The sequence below is a fragment of the Serinus canaria genome, chromosome 1A, assembly GCF_022539315.1.
Source record: "Serinus canaria isolate serCan28SL12 chromosome 1A, serCan2020, whole genome shotgun sequence".
Lineage (NCBI taxonomy): Eukaryota > Metazoa > Chordata > Aves > Passeriformes > Fringillidae > Serinus > Serinus canaria.
The window spans coordinates 5,517,450-5,541,634 of NC_066314.1; the positions used below are offsets into that span (position 1 = coordinate 5,517,450).

At 39.6% G+C, this 24,185-nt stretch overlaps 1 protein-coding gene across 6 annotated transcripts in view; it reads left to right on the forward strand.

Moving 5' to 3' along the window:
* The window catches only part of CELF2 (CUGBP Elav-like family member 2), a 376,846-nt gene that overhangs the window by 174,105 nt on the left and 178,556 nt on the right, over positions 1 to 24,185 (forward strand). The window contains exon 1 of one of the 6 annotated variants that reach the window (XM_050984910.1): positions 1,462 to 1,567. The exons of the other annotated variants lie outside the window; for them this stretch is intronic. The gene's annotated coding sequence lies outside the window, so the exon portion shown is untranslated. Of the gene's footprint in view, positions 1 to 1,461; positions 1,568 to 24,185 lie in introns of those variants that run through there. 6 annotated transcript variants of the gene reach the window in all.

A 24,185-nucleotide genomic window follows, 5' to 3' on the forward strand; every position in this document is an offset into this window, starting at 1 on the left:
CCAACCCAATTTTAATCAGTTGCAATTTTGTTTTTGCATCTAAATTAGAATAGCTTGGATTGAAGGGGAAGTGAAAAGAAATGTCTGTCAAAGCATTTCTGTAAAGCAAGAACTCTTTCACTTTAGTTTCATCATGCATCTTCAGTCTGATATTCTTCATTTTGCCCAAATATTACCAGGATTGCTACTCCAGTGTATTTTATATCAGCTTTCTGCTTGCAAACCTAAACAAACAGTTCATGAGCCATGTTGGGGAGTCTCCCCAAAGACCTTGCTCTTTAAAACATTTAAGTACAAGCATGACTCAGACTGGCGATGGAGAATGGAACCTTTCAGTTCTGTTGCTGTCTAGAACCCACCTTGATTTGGGAACAAACAAAAATATTCCTTCCTGATGACCGCTGGGGGCCTCTGCGAGGAGACTCGGCGGTATCAGTTACTGCAAGTAAGCAGACCCGTATTTGGCACATGCCTCAGCAGAGACCAATGCACCTCCCAGCCAAGCTGAGGGACATTAGCAGGACAGAGCTTGATTTGTGACTAAATTCCAACCTGTGACCCAGCAAAGCTGCTCTGAGCCTGTTGCTCCTGCACTTTCCACCTGCTTTATATCCACTTAGAACGAAGGTGGCTAAATGCAAGTTTCTGCTAGCATCTGTTCCCATGCCTGTTGTCTGAAACAAAGCCTAATTATCACAGCCCCTTCCTTCATATTTTCTTTTGACTTACCCATTGTCTAGAGCTTTGATGTCTAGAGCATAAATGCCAAGGCTGAAACATGCATCCAATTAGATGACTCTTGACTGACCTACATAACAGTTCATTCATGAGATAATGTGACCTGGAGTCATGGAGATAGAAGCCAGTTGATTGAGCTGGCTTGGCTGTGTACACTGCAAACTGTCCAGTGATTGAGGAATCATCTAAAATTAGCCCTACACTGTACGTTGTTGAGAGCCTTTCAGACCCAGCTCTGTTTCGGTAATATTTTTTTTATGAGATGGGCGTATAATTTGTCACATTGTAATTCTTTAATGCTTAACTTTATTAGCATGAGGTACTTGGGTATCAAATAAAATGAGCAATTAAGTGATTTATGCTTGAGGTCTGCTCTCAGTTCAGGGCATAGGTAGCCATCCTCCCATGAAGGGGCGAGAGAGTGCACAGTATTTACCACTTCCTTCAGAGAGCTACAAAATGGTGCTTTTTGAAGATGAACCTCGCTGTGCATGTAAATCCCAACTGCCTATTACTGCGCCGCAAGTTAAAATGCATTTTTGCACTAAAGGTTGTTGTGTGTTTGTAGAGAACCACAGGCTGTTTTCCTCAGCTTTTGCCTTCTACATTTGTGAACTTGCAGCTTTCAATGGTGAGGGGAAAAAAAAGTTAACCAGGGAGCGAGCGGTTTCAGCGTAACGACTGAGCGACAGTTCTTGCATTGCTAAGCCACAAAGGAAGCTCAGATAAAGGTTGTAGGTCAGAAAGAAACCTTGAGGAGCATGCTCGTGAAGTGAGGCACTTGAAGAAAGGCTGCAGCTGTCACTTCCACATCTGAGGGGGCTGTGAGGTATTTTAACCATTTTCTTATTCTATCTTGCCTTAAGGATTCGTTAACAGAATAACATAAAATTATCTGGTGTCCTCTGGGGCGTAAGTCCTTCTATTTTTATTTTTTTGCCTCAGTGAGTGTGGTAGGAGCAGTCTGTGCTCTGTCATGTCCAGTTTCTCTCAGATGGAGCTGCTCTGGCGCTGACTGATGCGTGTCGCGAGGAGGATGGGGGGACATTTTGTACAGGGGTGTTGTGGGCTCTTCACATTTGGGACACAGCACCGGGGTTCCCGAGGCTTTCTCTTTTAGTAGATGCATCTCGTGGGGGCTTTACGTGCCCTTAAAGAACAGGTTGCTTGCTGCCTCCTTCTCTGTCTCCTCCATGGTTCTCTGGTTAACTCCGTGCTGACACAGTGGTGATCCTCTCTTGGGGAGGGTGAAGATTAATCAAAATGCCCAGGAGCTGGCTGTCAGATGTCCAGCAGGAGGTTTCCTGAGAGTCTTTTTTTTAATTCCTTTGGGGTTCAGGGTTTTTTCCATTACTTGACTTTCTATAAAAAATAATAAGGAAGTGACAACCAGCGCAGCAGTAAAAAGGCATTTAATTTATTCTTTCACATCACACATTTTGCAGTGCTTTTGTATGATCCGTTTTATTTTATTTTTTTTTATGATGTGTACACATTCTTTGGCTTTGAGTGAATAAATTGTTGGGGATGCTGGAGAGAGGAGCAGCAGATAAACTTTTACATTTTGCAGGAGTTTTTTGGTTCAGACAGACCACTTGGGCTCCAAGCTGAGGCTGAAATTGCACAGGGCCCAATTAGTGCCTGTTACCTTTGCTGTTTGCTCTTGATGGGTTGCAGAGACAGAGGTTTAATTAAGCAGAAATGGGGATGTGGAGTTAATGTTCATTATAACTAAAATCGAAACAGCTGTTTACCTTGCTGAAGCCTTGTGTGTTAATGTCCATAAATCTCACCTCGAGGAGAGCTCGGAGGAGCCAGCCCCTGTACTTGCCTTTCCAGATACCATGTGATATCATTTTACATACTCATTTTCACAACATTTCCTAATCATATTAATTAACACATTAGGGTATAATTCTTATTGTCTGCAGAAATTACTTCAATTAAAACTATTAACATATTATCATGATTGTTATGGTATTTGCAATTTGCTTTGTTACTACTCAACAACTACTGCAGCAAACCCAAATGTTTGAAATCAGCATAAAATTGTCATGGCTGCTCTTTTCCTCTTAAATGTCACATCAGGTCTCACTGTAAACTTCCTGAATAAGCTCTGTTTCTGTGCTGGGGTTTCCTCTGTGAAAAAAAAAAAGATGTGAGAGGCCATGACTCCTACAAGTTGAGGCTTGAAATATTTTGTCTTGATTAGGCTCTGCAGTGCCTAACAGGAGAGTGATCACTGTGCAAGTAATATGGAAAGAGTAAATATCTACAGTGGAGAAAAAGCCAGTAATTGATAGAAACTGGTCACAGTCATGCTAAAAAAAATTAGTAGGTTTTTTGGGTTTTTTTCTTTTCTTGGTCAGAGCTATGAGTTTCTGGTCTAGCTGTCTTGGAAGAGGAATGAAGGCATCAGGCTAGCTTTAATATTGAACGGTTACAGATTCAAAATCTTCTTACAGGCAAGTGAAATGTGCTCCCTGTGTAAGAGGCAAAAACTTTGTGTTGATGTAATTGAAATCTTAATGGTCTCATCAAAGATTGTTATTATTATTATTATTATTATTATTATTATTATTATTATTTATATACTTATTAAAAGAAAAGAAGGAGCACTGTTAGGAGGGAGGAAAGCTTCAATAACACATTTGAGATGGATATAGACATTTCTGAGTGTCTACTCCTACCCAAGGTGTTTTGCTTATCCTTACTCAATGAGCTTTAATTTTTGGAGCTGACAAGTGGTGAGGGCAAATAGTCAGATACCAAGGGCAACATTGGGAGGGCTACCTTGAAAATGGAGGGTTCTTCTTCCTTTTTGCCTTTATGAGCAGGATGTGGATGGTTTCCTAATGCTCATTCTGGGTTCTTCTTCTGGCTGTTTTAATGGTTTAGTGGGTGTTTTTTTGGGTGTGTTTTGGGTTTGTTTTTTTTTTTTTTTGTTGTTTTTTTTTTTTTTTTTTATGTTTTCTAACATTCTTTTTCACCTTGCTCATTCTCTCTTGGATTGCAGCACCACCCATTCAATATGTATGTGATGTCTAACATATCTTGCTACCTTTTCTGTCTTACCCTAAAACCACAGATTTACATTTTGTTAGGCAGCTGTAGGTGAATTTTTGTAGCCCTGGGGTCTATGAGTGTCAGGCTGTGCCCTGTCTAATATCTGCTCGTGCCTCCACTCCTCTGCACTGTACCTTGTGTAGCCTCTTCAGAGCTCTCCATTATGATACCAGGTCTGTGTTCCTCTGCACTCTGCTGTTACCTTGGGATCATAAATATTTCATCCTGTGCAGAGTAACTGCAAGTTACTGCTGTCTGTATAAAAAGTGCACATAAACCACATCATTATGCAAAGACAAGCAAAAGCAAAATATATTAGGCAATAGCCACCTGGCCATTAAGCAAATTGCTGCTGCAGCTAAAGCAGATAAAATGAAGCTCCAAGTTGAGCAATACCAGTGTAGGCAAGACTGGCATGCCTGGGGCTGAGGATGTGCAGGCTCAGCACAAATCTGTGTCCTATTACTGGTGTCACTGGGCTACAGGACATGAATGAGATCACTCTTTGGGTGTACCCTTACTGGCTGGGTGACACAGGATGTCCTTTCTGGTCTTGGGTTTGTAGCAACACCTTAAACTGTTGAAATAGAAAGGGAGTACTTTGCCTTTACAGAGCAGGTGTATATTGGTGTAGTATTAGCAGGCAAATTGAAGAGAAAACAGGAAATTTTATCTAACTGAGGTGGATAATTGCTATCATTATTCTAAGCCATATGTATTCTATTCATCTTCATGATATTGCTGTGACAAAGCTGTTATGCTCCTTTACAGATGGAGTATTTATCTTACAGTTGGCCTAGGATGCCTCTATAGTCAATGGGAAAACATTTCTACCTCCATTTTAGTCCACCTGAAGTCTGAATTGCCCTCTAAAATGATTATTTCTCTTCACGGACTAAACAGGAAATCCCACACACATAAATTTAATAAATCTGAGCCAAAGAGATTAGAGATTTGTCTGCAGCAGATGAGTTTCAGAGCCTGTGCTTTCACAGCTGTTACTAGTAACTAGCTTAGTTTAAGTTTATTTCATATATGGAATATATAGGTGACTGCTATAGTTTAGACTGTACTGTTGTTATACATCAAATGAGACACATCCAAATGGCCAAGTGTGGAATTCAATTTTCATATTTCGAATGAGAAGATAATGCCCTAATCAGGTCTTGTCTGTCTAATGTGCTCAGTGGCACTACTCAATTCTTTTCAGTTTGGCTACCACTCCAAACTGTTCAACCATCTGCTGATAGCAGCCGAAAAGATGACAATATAATAAATTACCAGAAAAAGTTAAGATGCCTAACATCTGCTCTCCACCAAGCTCGAGCATCTTCCCTGAATTGATGTTCTGTCATCTCCTGACACAGTCAGGGAAGATTCCTGCTCTGAAGCTGTTGCAAATTCCAATCACTTACTGCTGGACCTACATTCCAGGCATCCATCCTGGGCCTAAATAGGGAATAACAATAGAGAAGGGAAAAGACAAAGGCAGGAGAGCACATAGTTTCTCACAATACCTTAAGAAGTCCCTGGCCCAGGTAAAGGCCTTCAACTACTCATTATTCATTATAATTAATGAAGAAATTCCTAATGATGGCAAGCAGAAATTTGCAAGACAGAAATAGAAACTGCTGCCTCTTCAGAACCACATGATTGTCTGTCCTGGAACTATGCTGTGCATAATGTTTTAATCAAATAACAGTTTGCTCACTAGCAATGGACCATATTGGTTAGTGCAAACAGAATGCAAACCTACTCTAGACAAGATTATGTAGCTCCAAAGGTGCTGGTAGGCAGACACTGTTGAGGAAATATACACATAATATTTATTTAAAATGTTCCTGGAGCCTCCTTTGGTGTTATTAGTCTGTCATGAAAATCTGCAAACACATACTTATCAGAAACTCACTGCAAAACATTAGGCAGTTAGTGAAGTCAAATATAGAGGTTGGATGCCACAGCAGAGCACAGTTAATGGTTGAGCTGTGACTTAACTTACATCCAAGTGCAAACATAATTAAATTAGAAAAAGGCCTGAATCAAATGTAGGAGGTGTAGCCTGCCTGGAATGCAAAGATGAACATGGATCTCATCCTACTGCTTCAGTCTCCTGAAGTAGAGCTGGAGGAAACAGGAATCCAGAGCTGAATCCAAGTTAAAAGGTATAGAACAAACTAGTAGGTGGCACAATGTTCTGCTCCTTATTGTGACACAAACTCTCACAAAAGTAGCTGATCTAAGAGAAAGGACTTAAGGACTGGAAAGTTTGGTGTGCATTAATTTGGGAGATTTGCCTTACATTAACTAAACCTAAGTGGTTTTCTAGTTTCCTTTTCTAAGTTTTTTCAAGTCTAAAATCATCCTCTTAAGCTATTATTTCTCTAAGCATAATAATTGATTTCTTCTCTGTTCCTAATTTCTCTGACATACACAGCCCTATCAGCTCCTTACAGAGTGAAGAGGTGAAGGAGGGGCACTCCTTCAGCACAGATACCTGCACAGTAAGCTCCTGTGATTTTAAGCTCAGTGAAATTCAGTGAAATTTTAAGCTCACTGGATCTAAATTCACTTAAGCAGAAGCATGAGCCTTGTAAATAAATATGAAATCATAAAATGTAGTTAGAAATCATAAAATAATACAGACATAATAGTAAAGAGTGCAAATACCTAAATACTCCAGTAGCCTTTAGTATATAGCAAAGCAACTGGATTTGATCCTGGAGAGTGTATTCCACACTGTATTCCCATGAGTCCTGCTCTGCCACAGATCTGTCATCCATCCATCCATGAAAATCTATTCCTTCAGGTCTAGATTAGAAACTGCTCCCCCTGTTTTTTCCTTGTAACTGTGGTGTTCATCATTCCCTCTGCTGCTTCTTCTTACCTCCTTCTGTCTCCTGGTTAGACCTTGGGGCTGCTGGCTGGTGTTCCTTAGAGCCAGCAAGTTTTTCCTCTGCCAGGCCCAGTAGAAGCAGTAATGAAGTTCTATTTTAGCTTGTGTGACTTGGCAAGCCCTGGCTATGATGTGATAATACCTGAAATAAGGAGCCAGCAGGCTGGGCTGGCAGCAGGAGCAGGGAGCACCACGGTGCTGGTTAATCTGAGATTCTTGCCATCAGTGCACCTGGATGTGTCTAGGCACAGACACTCAGGTTTATGTCATACTGCACCAGCCTGGAGGAGTCCTGAGGGGTTGCTCAGATGAGCTGGTTTGGTTTGTATGCACCAGTCCTGCTTGGAAAAGGTGGGAAAGTATAAATCTGTCTGCATGTGCATGTCCCTGACTGGCAGATTTAACCTAGTGCAGAATTAAACCCGTAGCTGTCACTGTCTCATCCCAGCCTGGTGACCAGCTGTGCCTGACTGATACAACAGGCTGTTTTCCCTTTTAGAGGTATTATTTATAGTGTTATCTTTTGGAATAAGGTGTGAGACTGGTGTATTTGGCTGGGTAGCAATGCCAGTATGCTCGTCTGCTGCAGGGTAGAGGTGATGTTTCTCATCAAGCTGAGGCTGAATGGACTTTCCAAGAGGAACAAGGTGAGATTTCTAAACAATTTAAAGGATTTGGTTCAGAACAGGCATTAATCAGTCATTTAAAAGCAATTGCAAATAACCATTACTTTCTGTCCATCTCTAGTGTTTCTCAAGCATGTCCCTGGAAGCTTGACACCATTCTGCAGCTTTAGCAGTAATTTGAATGCAACAAATCGTACCTGCAAAGCACAGATGTTGAAAGCTGAAAAATCTGAAGGTGCCGTATGTCTCCTGTAATTGAAGGCAGGTGCCCTGAAGGAAGCAGAGATTCTGTTTCACTTTATGAAGTATCTAGTTGGCAGAGCAGGAAAAAAAAAAAAAAACCTGCTAAAACTTCATTTACTAGGACTGGATAAAACAGATTAAAACTGTTGTTTTATGACAGCTCTTGGGCTCAAACAAGGGATCAAGATCCTGTTGTGTTGGGCAGCACTGGCAAAAAGGAATCAAGTCACAGGGTCTGGAGTGGTAAATAAATGGAACTACATGTATTTAAAGGATGGGATGAGGGGAAGGACCATGATACAGAGACCTCTTGGAGTGATTCCAGAGGAGGACTACCATGATGATTAAAGGGATGGAACACCTATGAGGAAAGGCTGAGAGAGTTGGGCATTTTCATCCTGAGAACAGAAGGCTCTGGGGAGACCTTATTGCACCTTCCAGTGCCTAAAGGGGGCCTGGAGAGAGCTGGGGAGGGACTTTGGCAGGGATATGGAGTGATATGAAAAAGGGAAATGGCTTTAAACTCAAAGAGGACAGGTTTAGATTAGATATTAGGAAGCAATCCTTTCCTGTAAGGGCAGTGAGACACAGGAACAGGTTGCCCAGTGAAGTTGTGGATTCCCCATCCTTGGAAGTGTTCAAGGCCAGGTTAGACCAGGCTTGGAGCAGCCTGATCTCATGGAAGGTGTCCCTACCTATGGCAGGGGGTTTAGAACCAGATGATTTTTAAGGTTCCTTCCAGCCCAACCCATTCTGTGGTTGAGTTGTCTGATAACCATTCCTTGTGCAGCACTGAAACCAGGACCAGCTTCTCCATCAGTTTGGGCACTGGGGGGATTCTGTATCCCAGGTCTGCATCTCCCAGTGGCCCCACTGTGACCCAGACACTCCTGGCATTGCTTCAGTGAATGCTCAGTATGGGGGGCTGCCAATATCTTTTGTCTCAGTTGTTGTTTATAAAGAATCCAGGCCTAAAAATTATTAAAAGCTATGAAAATTTGTTCTTTGGAGGATTGATTTTTGGGAAACAGCCTACAAGGTGAAGCCTCCAGGGTAAGGAACAGGAAAGTCCCTGGTGAGTTGTAGCTGCAGCTCCACCTGCAGAGCTCACAAGCCTTTAGGGAAGGACTTCTTTGTGTGTCTGTGCCTCAATTTACTGATGGGCAGTGGTAAAAGCCCCAAGGATCCTCTGAGAATTGTTTAGTTGTTGTTTGTGGGGGGATTTTGCATGGTTTGTGGTACTTTTAAGACATGTAAGATCCAAATGTTGTACATGAGATTTAGCAGAATTGTATTCCAGCTGAATATAGTCTGTAGGTGTAGGAAGGATTTGATACTTAAAGGCAGAAAAACAAAATAACAGAAAAGCACCCCAAATCATCCAAATTTACTGATGGTTCCAGACAGTTTTGTTGTGCTGTAAGGTGGGACTACATCCACTTCTATTCTGTGTTCTGGTAGTTCTAGCAGGCATAGAAAGACGAAACAACTTTGATCAAAACATTTTTCATCTCTTTTTCTAATGAAACAGATAGTGCCTGGCACAGAATCATTGTACAGTTATTTCATCTCTCTCAAAATACTTTTCTTAAGTTCTGAAAGTGCTGACTGACCTGTGTGCACCAGGCTTAAAGCTCTTGCTCCCATTTAAAGACTTTCCAGCACTTTCCCTATATTCTCTCTCTTTGGATTGCCCACAATTTTTTTTCCTCCATCAGAGGAAGAGGCAGAGGCAGACATTTTCTAAGACTTTTTCTTCTTTAGTCCATCAAACCACTGAGAGAAAGAAAAAAATGCCCTTTGTTCACATTGTGGCAGAGAACATAGATTTTTCTAGGAAAATAGTGAATTATGTTTACCACCTTTTTCTAATGGCCAAGAATAGATGGGAAAACTTGAGGGGAAAAAAGTGGAAGAAAAGGCCACAAATTTAATATCTATTAGTCAGTTTTTCATTCTTTTTGACAATCTTATTTAACTGACTTAATATTGGATCTTAATTCCGGCCAAACTTTTAGAAACTAGGAATTTAATGACCACATCATTTCTCTCTGTGTAGCTTCCTATACATGAAAGGTCAATGTCAGTCAGACTGTACCATTTGGCATGAAGATGAATATAGAAGCTAAAGAGGATTTAAAAAATACATGATCTGCCATTTGAAAGTGGAGTCTGGGAGTTGAGTCCTGCTTTTATTCCTTTATCTTCTGGTGACCTAGGACTTCTTCTCTAATGGGCTGTGTTTACAGATTTAAAACTTTTTTTTGTCCTACTGCATGGCAGTGAGGAAAGTCCTGCAGGGGCTGAGTCAGACTTTTAGGTAGTTTGAAAAAGTGTCTGGTTGATGCTACCACTCTCCCTAGAGGCATTTCTGTGCAGAAAGTATGTAAAACAGGGTTAATACTCTCCACACCTCACAGAACCTGAAAGAGAAGTCCATTTACCTAAAAATCTTTGGCAGGGATGTCTGGTCCCCTTGTTTCTTGTTATTGACTGTAGAAAGAAGGGGAAGTGTCTGGGTTACTAATGTGGTATTTACTGAGGCTTCTGCAGCTCAGTGAAACCCATCTGAGCATTAGTGCCCTAATTTTCCCATGTGAAACATGGGTTGTGTCTTGCAGTGGAATCGTGGTCCTTACTGCTCCTGTGTTCAGAATGCCTGGAGAAAGAAGGCAGAGTTAAAAGGCAAGGTGGGATATTCTGATCAGGGTGGTGCTTGCTGCAAGAACTGCAATACACAGTCTGATAGTACAGCACAGATGTGTGGACATACACAGAATGAAAAGCACAGCACTGGAAAATAAATTAGCATTAGATAGCTTATAAGCCTTATTTCTTTGTGCAGTGGTGCTTTTAGGTGTGTTGTTAGGTATCTCAGGAAAGGAGTTGAATATTTCCAGTCAGTCTTGGAAATATCCATTTTAATGTGCACAGCAAAGGTGGAGGGACCTTGTGTTTATGATTTGAATACTTGCAAGCAGTCAGGGCTCTGTGCAGAGTCCCTCTGCATCTGCTGGCTTGCTATTCTTTATTTTTAGTTGCTCACTTTTGGTAGTTGCATCAACTTCTCAATTGAAAAATACATATATATTAAATATGGCTTTATTATGCATTGTTAAAGAGTAAGAGACAGCAGTCAGGCAGCCTGGAGAAATGTTCTTGCAAACATTATAACAAATGTCATAAAATTTCTGAATTTCCAAGATCTTTTATGAAATGAAACCTGGCTGAATAAGCCACATTTCTTGTCATCCATTTGCCTTTCTCTGTAAGCACACAAATCTCCCTTCTGGCATGTGTGAGCCTTTTGTACTTCAATGCCACATGGTTCATGTTTTCCTTGATTTGTCTTGCCAGCTCTGCGACCCCATCATAGGGTTTGAATTGTAGTGAAAGCATTGACATAGTTAAAATGTTTGAGAGCAACACAGTGATAAGATTTTGGGAAAACCTCATTAAGGATGTAAAAAAATATTTCTTTTTTACTCTGATTTATGTAGCTCAGAGATTATTCATAAGTTTGAGATATTTACTGATGCTCCCTGGACTTTAAAGCACATCAGAGTAAAGACACTCTGGTGGTGTCTGACCAGCTTATTTGGTTTTTAAGGGGTTTAAAATGTGGAGTTGAACCTGGGAATCAAGCTGGCCAACAGCTACAAGTTAGAATCTATTGTCTCAGGCTGTTTATAATTTAGTCTCTGTCTCACAAGTCATTTGAACAGGAAGTGGTTCCACAGGACACATTTGGCATTCACTGGTGGGGTTTTCCTTTCTCTGTCTGCAGTAGCTTCTCTATGGAAGCAGAACTAAAGGGTCTGCAAAAATTTGACCTCATTGGTGTTAGCAGATGCTACACTGAATATGAAATTACTCTAACTGCACTTCCTTGGGGGCTGCTAAAAGATTTCTGTAGCTTCAACCACTGTGATGTGATGTGATGTTCAGGATGACTCCTACTTTTATAACTGCATATTTAATTGTATGTCTTAAAGAGTGGAGCGTGCTACTGTGGAAGAACTTTTCCCTTCAAATGTATGTTACCTTGTTTATTTTCTCTTTTATGGTTTTGTCATGCATATGCAATATCAGGTCTTCCAGAATAATTTAACCATATTTAAATTATGAACTGAGTTTGCAATTTGATGTAACCTACATTGAGGCTTCTCCTCTGTTTCTAGTTGCAGAGAAATCTTGTATCTTCTTAGGATGCCTAGGTTATCAGGCACTATAAAATATCAGTCACTCATTCCTACATCTAGAATGGCATTTTCAGACAACAAAAAGTCACAATCCATAATTGCTGCAAATAGCCATTTGTAGCAAACTGGATTTTTTGAATGAAATCTGAGATGATCTGGTGATCTTTAGCCTCTGCAAGATAATTGTTCTTTGCTAGTAAATCGCATGTCATTTATGAACACTAAAAAACTTTGATGCTTTCTATCCTGTCCCATAAGACCGAGCTGCTGTTGAGGTGCAAGAGATATGGTTATGTTGCCCCTGGAATAAGAATGCACTCGTTTCACACTCTCTGATATTTCAGTTTCATCCCTCCATGATCTGATGGCTTTCTCTTGTCACTTCTCATTTTCATAAGGTATTGCTCCTGCTGTTGGTAGTAGTGGTAGGATCACGTGTTAGCTGAGGTTTGAAGGTCCCTCAGGAGATCTCCAGCCCTACCTCCTGCTCAGAGCTGGGTCAGCTGTGAAATCAGCCCATGTTTCTCAGCGTGTGACACACCTGTGTCTTAAAAACCTCCCCAGATGGAGAATGGAAGGTGTCTCTGGGCAGCCTGTTCCAAAGGCTGACTGTCCTCGTGGGGGAAACATTTTTACTTCTATTCAGGAGGATACTCTCCTTTTAACTTGAGTATGTTGCTTCTTGTCTTCCTCTCATGCCATGCAATGGACCTGGTCTTGTTCAGCCTGGAGAGGAGAAGGGTTCAGAGGAACCTCCAGGTATTTATGGGAGGATATGGAGAACACAGGGACAAGATCTCAGATTGGTAGATATTCCCATAACAGCTATCAGTGAAGGTTGGTCTGGAGCTGTTCACACTTTGAGAAGTCTTTGAAAGAAGGTGCTTTAAAGAGAAGAGATCTCATTTCTGCCAGTTGGCAATGTGTGTGAATTTAAAGAATGATTCTGTCCCTCCTCATCTTTGACTCAGGGAATCCAATCTGCACTGCATGACATCTTGCCTGGCTGATGACAGAATCTGCCTGCCACTGTCTTAGTCCTTTGGGCATCCACAGTCCACTGGCAGCCTGCTAATACCTGCAGTGAGGCTTGTTCTGCTCCTGGTTTTCCAAACAGACAGAAGGGGTTTTCCCCTGATTTGCTAACACTGCCTGCACCAAAGCAGGAATGGTTGTCTTCAATTTTGCATATTTCTGAATTTTCTCTGCAAGAGCTGTCTCATGGTAACTTAGTGCCTGAAGTTACACAAATTACTGCTGCAAATGGTTAACACTTAAGGAGATGGGGAAATTGCTGTTCAGACAGTACCTCTCAGTCTGGGGAGCAAGCACACAAAAACTTGTTTCACTAAGACAGAGTAGCACCCAAAGGCAAAGAACTACACTGGTGTTCTTGAGCTATTTAATAACATGGGGCTTGCTTGTTGTTCGGTTCTTTTGTTTTTTGTTTTGTTTTTAATCTGCCAATAAATACACATTTATTTCAGCTAATTTTTGAAAAAAAATAATGTGGGGCTATCCTATTATTTCCTTGTTGTATATCACTAGGCTTTTGCATTTTTTTTATAATCTTAAAAGAGAAATGAAAACAGATTACAAATCAGGGCTGGTTCTCTGATTTGCATTTCTAAATCTTACAAGACCCTGTTCCCCCAGCATGGCAAATTACTTAGGTACCAAGTTCAGACCTAAATTAAACAAACCTGTGCTGTATTTTGCTTCTGATCTGAATTAAAACTTGTGCTTTAATTAAAAGAATATCCTTTCCAGTCCTTTTAAATTATTTTCTACAATTCTCAGTTTTAGGTATATGTTTCTACTGCTAATGCATCTTGTGCTGCATCCAAAACACCCCTGCAGGTTTCACAAAAGCATAATAACCTCTTCACCAACAACATTTTCCTTCTGAATCTGGAGGGTCATGAAAGTAAGGAGTAGAAAGTACAGAAAGAAGAGGTTTTCAGATTTTATGGCAAATTATTCTCCAAGGGATAGACAGAGGGCTTCTTTTCCTGGAGCAATGCTTAGTAGCTAGACTATGATGCATTTAAACTTAAGATATGACTAAAAAAGAGGACTAAATCTTTTTTTAACAGCTATTTAAATCACAGCACAAGCTGTGTAAAAGAATGTGAACAGCTTTACTACACCAAAATGAATGTTGACCTAGCCTAGTAGCTTGATTCCACAAAACCCAGAGAAAATTATAAGTGGCAATAAATAAAATAATAGCAAGTGTTCAAAGATCTTATTCTTTTCTTTCTGTAGCCTCTCCCAGATGTTTTCAAACTGAAACATGGTGACTTCCAAACCTGAAGTAGCACCTACACATTTGTTTTAAATGTATTTTCCACTAGGGAATAATTTGGCAAGTTTTTTTAGGTCCTCATATACTGGGCTATTTTGAGAGAGAACTAGATATATTTTCATGATATCACTGTTTGCTGCTATGTTATTTTACCCTCCTGTACATGAATAGTGCTGAGTTATTAGCATCATCCCACACATTCTGTGTTGATGCCAGCGGGGTGAATAAGAAAAACATCTGCCTGGGAGGTAGAAACGTGGTTTTAGATATGAATGCATAAACATGAAAATTCTACACCTTCTGCTTTGAACTCACACCAGACAGCACAGGAGAGACCTGTGAATTTCTGCAGTTGGGAGCTGGCCCTTGTGTAAATCCAGTGGGAGGAGGTAGAGGGGATAAGGTGTCTGTCCACATCCGTGTTAATGAAGAAGAAATCTGGCAGAGCAACTGCTTCCTCTGGGAGCAAAGCTAGGGATGTTGTGACACTGGGATACACTTGCTGTTACTTCCTCAGCATTCATGAACTGCTTTGTCATTTAGTTAAGTCTGTGTTGTATTGCTTGAACTTAAATGCAGTGCTGGGAATATCTAAATTAAGGTTGATCCATCTTTTTTTATTGGGTTTTTTTTTTTCTTTCAATGGATTTTTTTTCTTAATTTTTTTTTAATATTCTAATTTTGTCCATTCAGGATGGATGGGATCTGTTAAGCATGGCAACTCCTGATAGCTGTGCAGCTCCGTGGCATTGATGAGGAGATACAGTACAGGAAAAAGATTGTTTAAAATAAACAAGGAGCAATTCTTGAGCATTTTTATATTCAGAGAAGTGCATCTACTTAAATTTCCTGGGACACATTGAGAACTTTTACTAAATATCTTAATAGGCTCAGGGGTCACAGTGGTCCTCCTGTTGATAGCAGGGAGTTTTCTGGCAGCTGACACCTCCATGGAAAAACAGGAATGTCATCAGAAGAAAGCAGCATTAACATCTTGGTAGATGCCAGTTGTAACAGCACCTTTAGACAGAGCTCAGGTGCTTCTCAGGGAAGCTGTTTTTTTGCCACAATAACTTGAGTTTGAAGAGTCTTGTATTGAAAGGTACCTATGATAAGATCAGGTCTTCCAGAGCTGTCTGCAGAGCCTTTCAGGAAAAGCCCAGGCCTCTGTCAGTCAGTTCTGCCCAAAGTTTGCGTTATTAAGTGCAAGATGGAAACAGAATTCCCTTTCCTCTTTAATCCCTTCCCCCTTCATCTTTTTAGCCATTTAAAAATGTTGCATTTTATAACATAATGGAAAGTTAATCAGAAACCTGGCAGATAAGAAATCCTACAGCCAGTGGAGATGCTGTACAGACAGCAGAGCTGTGAGTATTTAGCAACATCACAGTAGCCTTGTTTCACATTTGCAATTAATACACGTCTGTGTTTGCATTTGTTATAGGACTCTTGACAGCACCAACATAACAAGAAAAACGAACAACCTGAGTAATAAATCTCTGGAGGCATTCAGCAAGTGCCATAGGGCTCATTAATCTTGATTATTCCCCATAATAGATAACTTCACAAATCATCTATTCTCCCCAATCGTGCACATAAGGATAATGTATATGTAATAGCCTCCCATACTGTAAAACCCCAAACAGAATTTCATTTTTTAAATATAAGTCTTGACAAATGCAAGACAAATATTTATAGAAAAGGGATGGGTATGAATAACAATGAACTGGACTGAAATAAGTAGAACAATAACTGTTGTGAAAAGATGGGGTTTGGCTTTCTAGGGGGGGGGGAGGTTTCTTTTACTTTATGATGTCTCTATTTGAATCAAGAAATTCATTTATTTATTTATAGCCTGAAGTAGATGGGATTTCCTGGCTGAGAATTTTGGCCTGGGAGATAGAGCAGTCTGCAGCTGCAACCTTTATGCATGCTCCTTAAGGAATGTAGACAGGGGAAAATAGAAGCAGCTAAGAAATACCTGAATTCCAAACAAGTTAATATTTATAATCTATACTGCTGATTCCTTCTGTTTCTTGTATCTTCCCAAAGCCTTTCTTTGAAACCAGAGTTATCAAAGAAAACCCTAGTTCTGATTTGACATGGTCTTCACCTGTTTACCAGCTTTTCTCAAATACAACTGAAATTTGCCAGCATAAGAGATCTGTGAAAAACATCATATCTGGAGTAAGACAGGGTATGATCCTTTCAGTAAGAATAGCAGAGGTGCTCTAATATGCAGAGCTGCAGGCTGTGCTTCAGCTCACAGATGCCTTGATTACCTTAAAACTGATAGATCAAACAACAGAAAAAAAAGGTGGCACATTAAATTTTGAAAAAATATGCAAAATATTCGGGTTTAAATGCAATCAGTTTTAAAGGATAAAGAATAAGCAAGTGAGGAAGAAAATAAAAGATTTTTTTTTTCCCCAGAAGAGGACCAGTATTTTTTATATCTTTGTAATTGTAGTGACCTTAACCTGATGCTTGAGAGTGGGTTCTGCTGATTGAAGTTTCAGAAGTGTAAAGCTCTATTCACAGCTGAGCCTTGCTCTTACACAGTATAAAGCATGAGATTTGATTGCCCTCATCTTTGCCCACATACCCATTTGGCCCCTTTCTTCTCCCTCCCTCCCTCCATGTGTCCAAATGCTCTCAAAACCCCAGAATTTTGTTCTGTGACCTGGAGCACCAAAATAGCAGTTTTGTGTGAGTGGAAAGGATTTTACAAAGTAACAACTGAAGAGCTTTAGGGCGTATTTCTTCTTCTTGTTCACTGTTCCTCCTCCAGCCTTTGTATCAAATACTCAGGATTCATTTCCTTAAAATTTATTGGAAAAGAGAACATATGCATCATCTTTCAGAGCTGAAAGAAGAACAACCTGAAATTTGGATCTGTTTCTTTTTTCTGCTGTACACATTGTTTGTGCAATTCTATTTCTGTAATTCTTTGCCCATCTATAAAGTATCAAAGTCTTTTAATAGCCTACACTGCATGTTGTGTCTCTGTTCCTAAATACATATGTGTTAATCATATCCACAGGCAAAATAACTTCTGGCAAAGAGGTGAAGAATGGGTCTTGCCTCTAAGAAGTTTTAAAAAGTGGAGGGAAAAAAAATGTGAAAATGTTCACAGTCATCTAAGTTTAAGTGGACAAAGGATCCTGTATATTTGACTTTTGTGTTTAGACATTTCTTTCTTCAGACAGATGCTGTCTCAGAAAGTTGCAAAGAACTTTCTAAGACAGCATCAAAGAGAAGTGCATTTTGGCTTGAATTTTTTCTTTTATATCAACACAGTCTCATTTGAAATACAGTTTTGAATCAGGCTAAATGGGTTGTATTCTTAACTGTCTGAGAAAAATTCAAATAACTGCCTTAATGTCTCTTGGCCTCAGTTTCTCCCTGTATAAAACTATACTTATAATGCTCCACCATCTTTGTAAAAGGTTCCACAGTCTCCTGATGAAAGGAATTATTTTAAGTTCAAAGTGTTGCTCTTGGTGAAAGAATGATCTTGTTTATTCTTGAAAAAATACTTTATATAAACATCAAAGAGTTGTTTGTACCAAGTGTTTAATCTGCCATAAGGTGCTCCTGTGTCTCAATTAGCAATATTTTCTCATCCATTCTTCCATGAAAAGGAATGTGTTTGGTGATGTGGATGCCATGTGATACAATTCCATCAATGTCAATATGTGCAGCAAACTAAACACAGTGTTTGACATTGGCCATAATTTCCTATTCTGTACACAAATTAGCATAGCAATGGATGCAAAGTGAAGCAATGGATGCAAAGTGATGTGGAGTCACTTATAATCAGTCTCCTTCCACTGCCCTGCCTGGCTGATTTCCCCACAGAGCCGGGAGTCAGTGCTGGAGGGCAGCTGGATCTCTGCAGTTCAGGTTGTGCCACTTGCAATCACCTCCAAAAGTGGGAGTGTCTTTGTCATTTGTTAAAGGAGATCATCAAAATAGAGGGGTTGTTTCCTTAGCAGGTAATGCAAGAGGCCACTTTTTCAGGTGAGAATTGACGCTTGTTGACCACTTGCTCCTTCTGGAAGTACAGAAGAGAACATCAACAGGCAAGAAGGTCAACACAGTAGAATAGAAGGTGGACTTGATGTAACTTGCCCCTTGTCTGGGTTAAAAAGGAAGGAACACCACGAGTAATCAGTAACCATGTTTAGCATGATTCCTGAAGGATAAAGTTTGTGTTGTTTAAGCAGTCTTAATCTGATACTATTGTCTTTTTTTTTTTTTTTTCTCTTCACTTTCTTTGTTATGTAGATATACTGGTACAAAAGGGGATACTGACCCTTCTGGTTTAAACTAGGATTACTGAGTTTGAACTGGCACAGAATGGAGTTAAACAAGGCCAGAATATGAATATTGGGACATTTTGGCATCACTTTGACTGATGATGGAAAGGACAGCACTGTATTATGGCATTTTGGGTTCAAGTACCCAAAGGGTTACAAGGAGAAACTGGTTCCCCTCCAGAGCTTGCTGAAATGGAGTTGCAAATACAACCAAGTGGCAAGGTTGCTTCTGGAGGGATCATTTCCATCTTTCAAGATAACATTTACTATTGCAGGGAGGCAGCACTAAACAGTCCTTCCAGTGGTATTTCCTTTTACCTGAAAAATCATCTCCATAAGCACTTTGTCAGTGTTCCCGTGCTTTCTTCAGTGGGATTAGGTGACCAAAAACCTGTTCCCAATGTAAACCAAAAAATACATTTAGCTGGTTATTTTTAAGTTGTTTGGAAACTTGACAAGTGAAAGCAGCTCTAAATGCATCCAGATTCAAAACATGTTACCCTGAGTAACTGAAATAGAAGTTGTAGTTGTGACAGACTCCCAGTGCTCACATCTCAGGACCTTAAAAGATGAGAAACACATGTTTAAACTCAGATGCCCAATTTAGAAATAAATTTATACAGTCTCTCAGTCTCTAGACTAGGACCTGTGTTATGGAAAAAAAGTTTATGTAATGCTTCTTCCATTATAAATGGAGGCTAATTTTCTCAAAAATACTCTTAATATCAAGCAAACAAGTAAGTTTAGTACTAAAAATATTCTTAGTGCTTCATTGCCTTGGGTTTACAATATCATTTGCACGTCAAATTATATTTCATCTTATGATTTAGAAATGTCAGAAGAATAGATCTAATTCTCTGTCTCATGATACCCTTAAAGATGGAAGATTGCTTTCCATGGAGTGTAAAACTCAATTTGTAGTCATGTGTATAAAACATGACTTTATGGCAGATTAGCTTGCTGTAGATTTAGTTCTCTCTGACAGTGAACTGAAAAATATTAGCATTTCACTGAACACAATATTAATGGCAAGAAGAAAGTATTGTTGTAATGTAGAAAGTAGAATGGGATTTTTTGAAAGGCGACCAGAGGAAAATGTTTTTAGAGATTTTCAAGGAGTTTAGGTAGAGTTGGTTTAACTTTTTTCTCTTCCTCAGCCTTTCCCACCACCCCCCCCCGCCTCTCTGTGAGTCATTTTGAAAAACAAAAGTATATTTGCAGTTGTCAGATTGACCTTTCAATGATTTTAAATAAAACAGCAATTATTGTACTGGAAGATGTCTTTGTGTTTCAAGTGACTGTACTAAAATTGAATTTTTAGATATTTTAAATGCTGGTTTTGGTTTGTGACTGTCTTGCTTAGCAGTCAGATGTGATGTTTGCTTTTTCCAGTGGAAGGACAGAGTACAAGCAGAAGATTAGAGGGATCATTTCTGTGCAGTTCATTATTTATAGTGCTGTGAAGGTGGCGTGATGCTGTGGTGATGGTGTCAGTTTGTTGAAGCAGGTGAAAACCAACTCCTGGGTGTGACAAGGCTGTCCCTTGGAGTGCTGAGTACTTAGAAATGGTCCCAGCCAAGGAAGTGCCACTAAAACCATCACAGCCATGTGTGGCACTGGGGGTTTCAGTGGAAGAGATGGAAGAAGGAGAGAAATTGAGAAGGAAACCAAGTCGACACTATAATTAAATGGCCATCAAGAGGGGAATGTTTTATGGAGAGTGCTCTGTGCTGTTCCTGCTCTTGAATTTGTGCAGCCTATCTTAGATGTATCTGCCAGAGCAATCCTACATGTTTATACAGAGCCTCCTTTTATAATGTGACTGATAATAATGAAATTCTTTATGTTGAACTCAAAGCTAGTATATTCAAGATACAAATGATATAGGAGGGCGGAAAAAGCACTGCAACAATTTGGCTGCAGTTGTAGAAAGGTTCCCCATGCTTTATTTTAACTGAATACTTTGTATTTTTTAATTGTGTTCATTTTAATTCCACAGTAAGTCAAATAACGATGTGTGGAAACAGCATAATTAAGCTTTGATATTTCTGCAAAAGTAATAACTGAATTCGATCTGCTTTTAATCTTTCAGGCTATTCATTGTATCTATCCCTTATTTCTACAGTTAACTTTTCTCATTTAGTTCTCTTTGATTAAAAGGCAGTGGAGGTCTACCTGCTTTCTTGGGTCAGACACAAGCTCTGCTGTCTTTTAAAATACCTTCCAGTGTGATTATAGGTCCTTTGTTTCTATTGAAGAAAGCATTGAAGATCGTAAATGATGTGCTAAATTGTCCCATTCTTTACAGAATATTTTCTACTTATTCCAAAGGTTGAAAATTAAGAGTGTGCTTTTTTTGAATTATACACGCTCATATAAATTCATATTTTTCACTAATTTTCTTTCATTTTTTGCTACAGCTTGTAGACTGAGTCTTACATATATACACGAGATTAATTTTTCTCACCAGAATTTCTTTGTTGCCATTGCCTTTTGCAATCCCCAGAGGACCTGCTTGGCAGAATGTACAGCATACAGCAGCACACACTTGTGGTGTGCAGTCAGAATAGGGTGTGAGGGATGGCAGGAGAAACTCCTTGCAGCCCCCTGATGTTGGCTGGTTTGTAACTGGTTGGTACTGGCTGAGCTGTGGTGGTGGAGCCTCAGATGAAAAAAGTGAGTTGCACTAAGTTGGAGGGGAAGAAAAGAGGGGGACAGGACTCCTGTTTCCACAGTTCTCCTGCTCTGGTGTTTATTTTACAAGTTATCACAAAAGGTATTTCTGATCTCCAGGAGATGGACTGTGATGGTGTTTAATCTCATGGTGGTAGTGCTGGAGGGCAAGTGAATTTACTGTCAGATTTACAGTCTGAGAACTTGGTCCTAAAATTTTATCTTTAAAACAGCATCTTCTTTGCCAAACACTAACAGGTTTTGTTTACCATTGCAAGGAGGCTGAAGGTAGAGAGGGCAGAGGGATCTTGGTGACTTTCCTCCCTCTGTGTCTATCCCCTGTCCCAAGCAGAGGTCAGCACTGCACAGGGTTTTTCCACCAGAAAACCTAAAAAAGCAGAAGAAATCTGTTGTACAGCCTGGTATTTCACCTGTGCAGGGTTGAGCACATGCTCCACACAATCCTCACTCAGGTTTGCAATGCTCACGTGTGCATCAGCACCTGTGGCCATTGTCTGGCTCCATGACCCAAAGGCATCATCACAGCCTTCCAAACCAGCCTGCTTGACACCATCTGGCCTGGATGGGGTTTGTCATCTCCTTCCTCATGCCCAGTACAGTTTCTCTCTTTGCAGCACTGTCTTTGTCACAATGGTAAAAATGCTTTTGGAAAAAAAAAAAAAAACAAAAAACAGGGTCAAAAAGATACATTTGCTATAAAAATCCCAAGGATGCCTTGGCCTGGAGGGGACCATAGTGATGCTGGTTGTTAACCCTCTCAAGAAAAGCATTTACTGAAATGTCAACATTTATTTTAAGCTGAACAAGCCAGGACAAGTGCTGAGGGTTTCCTGTGGTTCAGCTGGCTTACTGACAAGTGCTCAAACTGTAACAGCCAAGCCCACACCAGGGCTGTAAATAGGCAGGTAGTCCTCAAAAAACACATCTTACTCCATTGCAGTGGCAGTGTCTGTATGTCTCAGCTTCCAGGAAATCCTCTGTCACCAAATAAGCTGCTCCACGTTTCCCAGTTGACACAAAGATACACAGAAAAGGCACCTTCACCTCGTGGGGTGTGCTCCAGGAAAAGGATACCAGAGATGGTTTGTCTGCCCACCCAGAGCAATGGAACCACTCTTAGCCACACACTTCTATTAATAACAGCTTAGATGTTGCTACTGTGTGCTGACTCTCAGATATTGTCACAGAATAATTTAATAATTTAATAATTGTCACAGAATTTTATTTTGCATGCTTGGGTAAAATCTTCCTCGTGTAAGTATTTAGAAATAAATGCATGTGTGCATTTTTGAAGGGCTCTCAACATGCCTGACAGAAGCAACTTTTGTCTGAATAATTAATGAAATTTTGGCATTTGTTTAAAGCCCTTACAGATCCCTTGAGGCTTTAAAGGTTATTTGTAGAAATTTCAAGAGGTATTCTAAATATTAAAAAAAAAAAAAAAAAAATAGACACAGGCTTTAAATAGTTAATGAATGCACATAATTTACCTAAACAGTGTTTTTATAGATCTTTGCAAATATGACATTAATTAGGGAAAGTAACTAAAGCTGAAGTGCCACAGAATGTTAATCCTCAGCATCAGTAATTAGCTGTGGAGGAGAATTTTTAAAAATGTTTCCAGTTTATATCATTTTGTTTTGGAAGAAACACAAATATGTGGGTTGAATTATTAAGAAAACAAACAAGCCTGAAAAAAACAACAAAAACACCAAACCTCATAAGGAGTGGATGGGTGTATCTGTGCTGTTGCAATGAACCTTTGCAGGTTCATGGCTTCACTGGCTCTGGGATGAAAAATAAACTTGAGCTGTCCCCTTCCTGCTCCCATGTCCATACAGGTGTGTGTATGTCCTGTGCACCAGGTATCCTTTTGTTCCCAAATTGCCCTGAGACCAGACAGTGCAGACAGCTGCTTGGCAATTAATTTGATTGTGTTTTTAACCAACCAGTGAAGGCAGCTCTTTGACTCTCTCCCTCCTGCATGCCCTGGTAATGATTTTGTTTATCTGCACAATTTGACTCGCTGCAGTGGGCAGTGGAAGGGCCGCCTGCATTGTTTGTCTGCTTAAATTGTTAAATGAAATGACTCAGAAGATTCAGGAAATTAATTTTTGCAGTCTAGATATATGGTGAGAAAAGAAGGCTTTGAAGTGGAGATGTCAGTGTAGCCACTCTGGAATTCATGAATCAGATGTCGCAAGATTTTCAGAGGCTAAAAAAACTGAGAAATTTTTTAAATAGTTGCATCCTTTTTAGTTGCCTATTGATATCTGAACCTTAACAATTCATGTCACTCTGAGCTTTATTCAATGGCTGTTTTATATGAAAATGAAAGCCATGATACCCATATAAATAAGACTCCAAGAATCAGGGCTTTTAAAATAAAGTGTAGCATTGTTATTAGACTCATATAAAAATCGTATTAATAGCCAGTGTTACCTTTTCTTTCTCCTTTTAATTTTTTTAGGATGATTAATTTAACAGCTACTATCAAAATAGCCATAAACAATTTAATAAACCTAGTAAAACTTCAGATGCTTCTTTATTATGCATTCAAATAGGATTCTCAGCCTCTTGAGTCCTACTCTATACCCTTGAATGCTGCTAAGTAGTGCCATTAAAATAGCAATACTATAAGGCCATTCTCATTTATGGTGATTGTAAAATAGGGGCAAGACACTGGCTTGGATTCAGTTTGAGAGGTATGTTTCCACAATAAATGCTAAACAAAATGCAGACTTAAACCATACTCTCTGTGGATATCTAATGGTTGACTTTGCCTTGTTGATGTGTGTTAATACTCTCTGTGATTTTCTTATGTTTAGCTTGAATATTTGTTGGCAAATGGTAAAAATTGATCTTCCTACGTAGAAACCAGTCAGAACTGTGGCAGAAGAATAGTTATGTCTTACTGAAATATCATTAATTTTCTGTGGGTTGATTTCTTTTAAGATTTTGTGTTTCAGTAGCTGAGGATGTTCAGGAAGGAAAAGTTAGTACAGTATTTTTATTGAATGCTTATTAAGAAAGGCTTTGAAATTATTTGAAATTTTTTTTTTCTAGGTATTTGAAAAAAAATTATATTTTGTT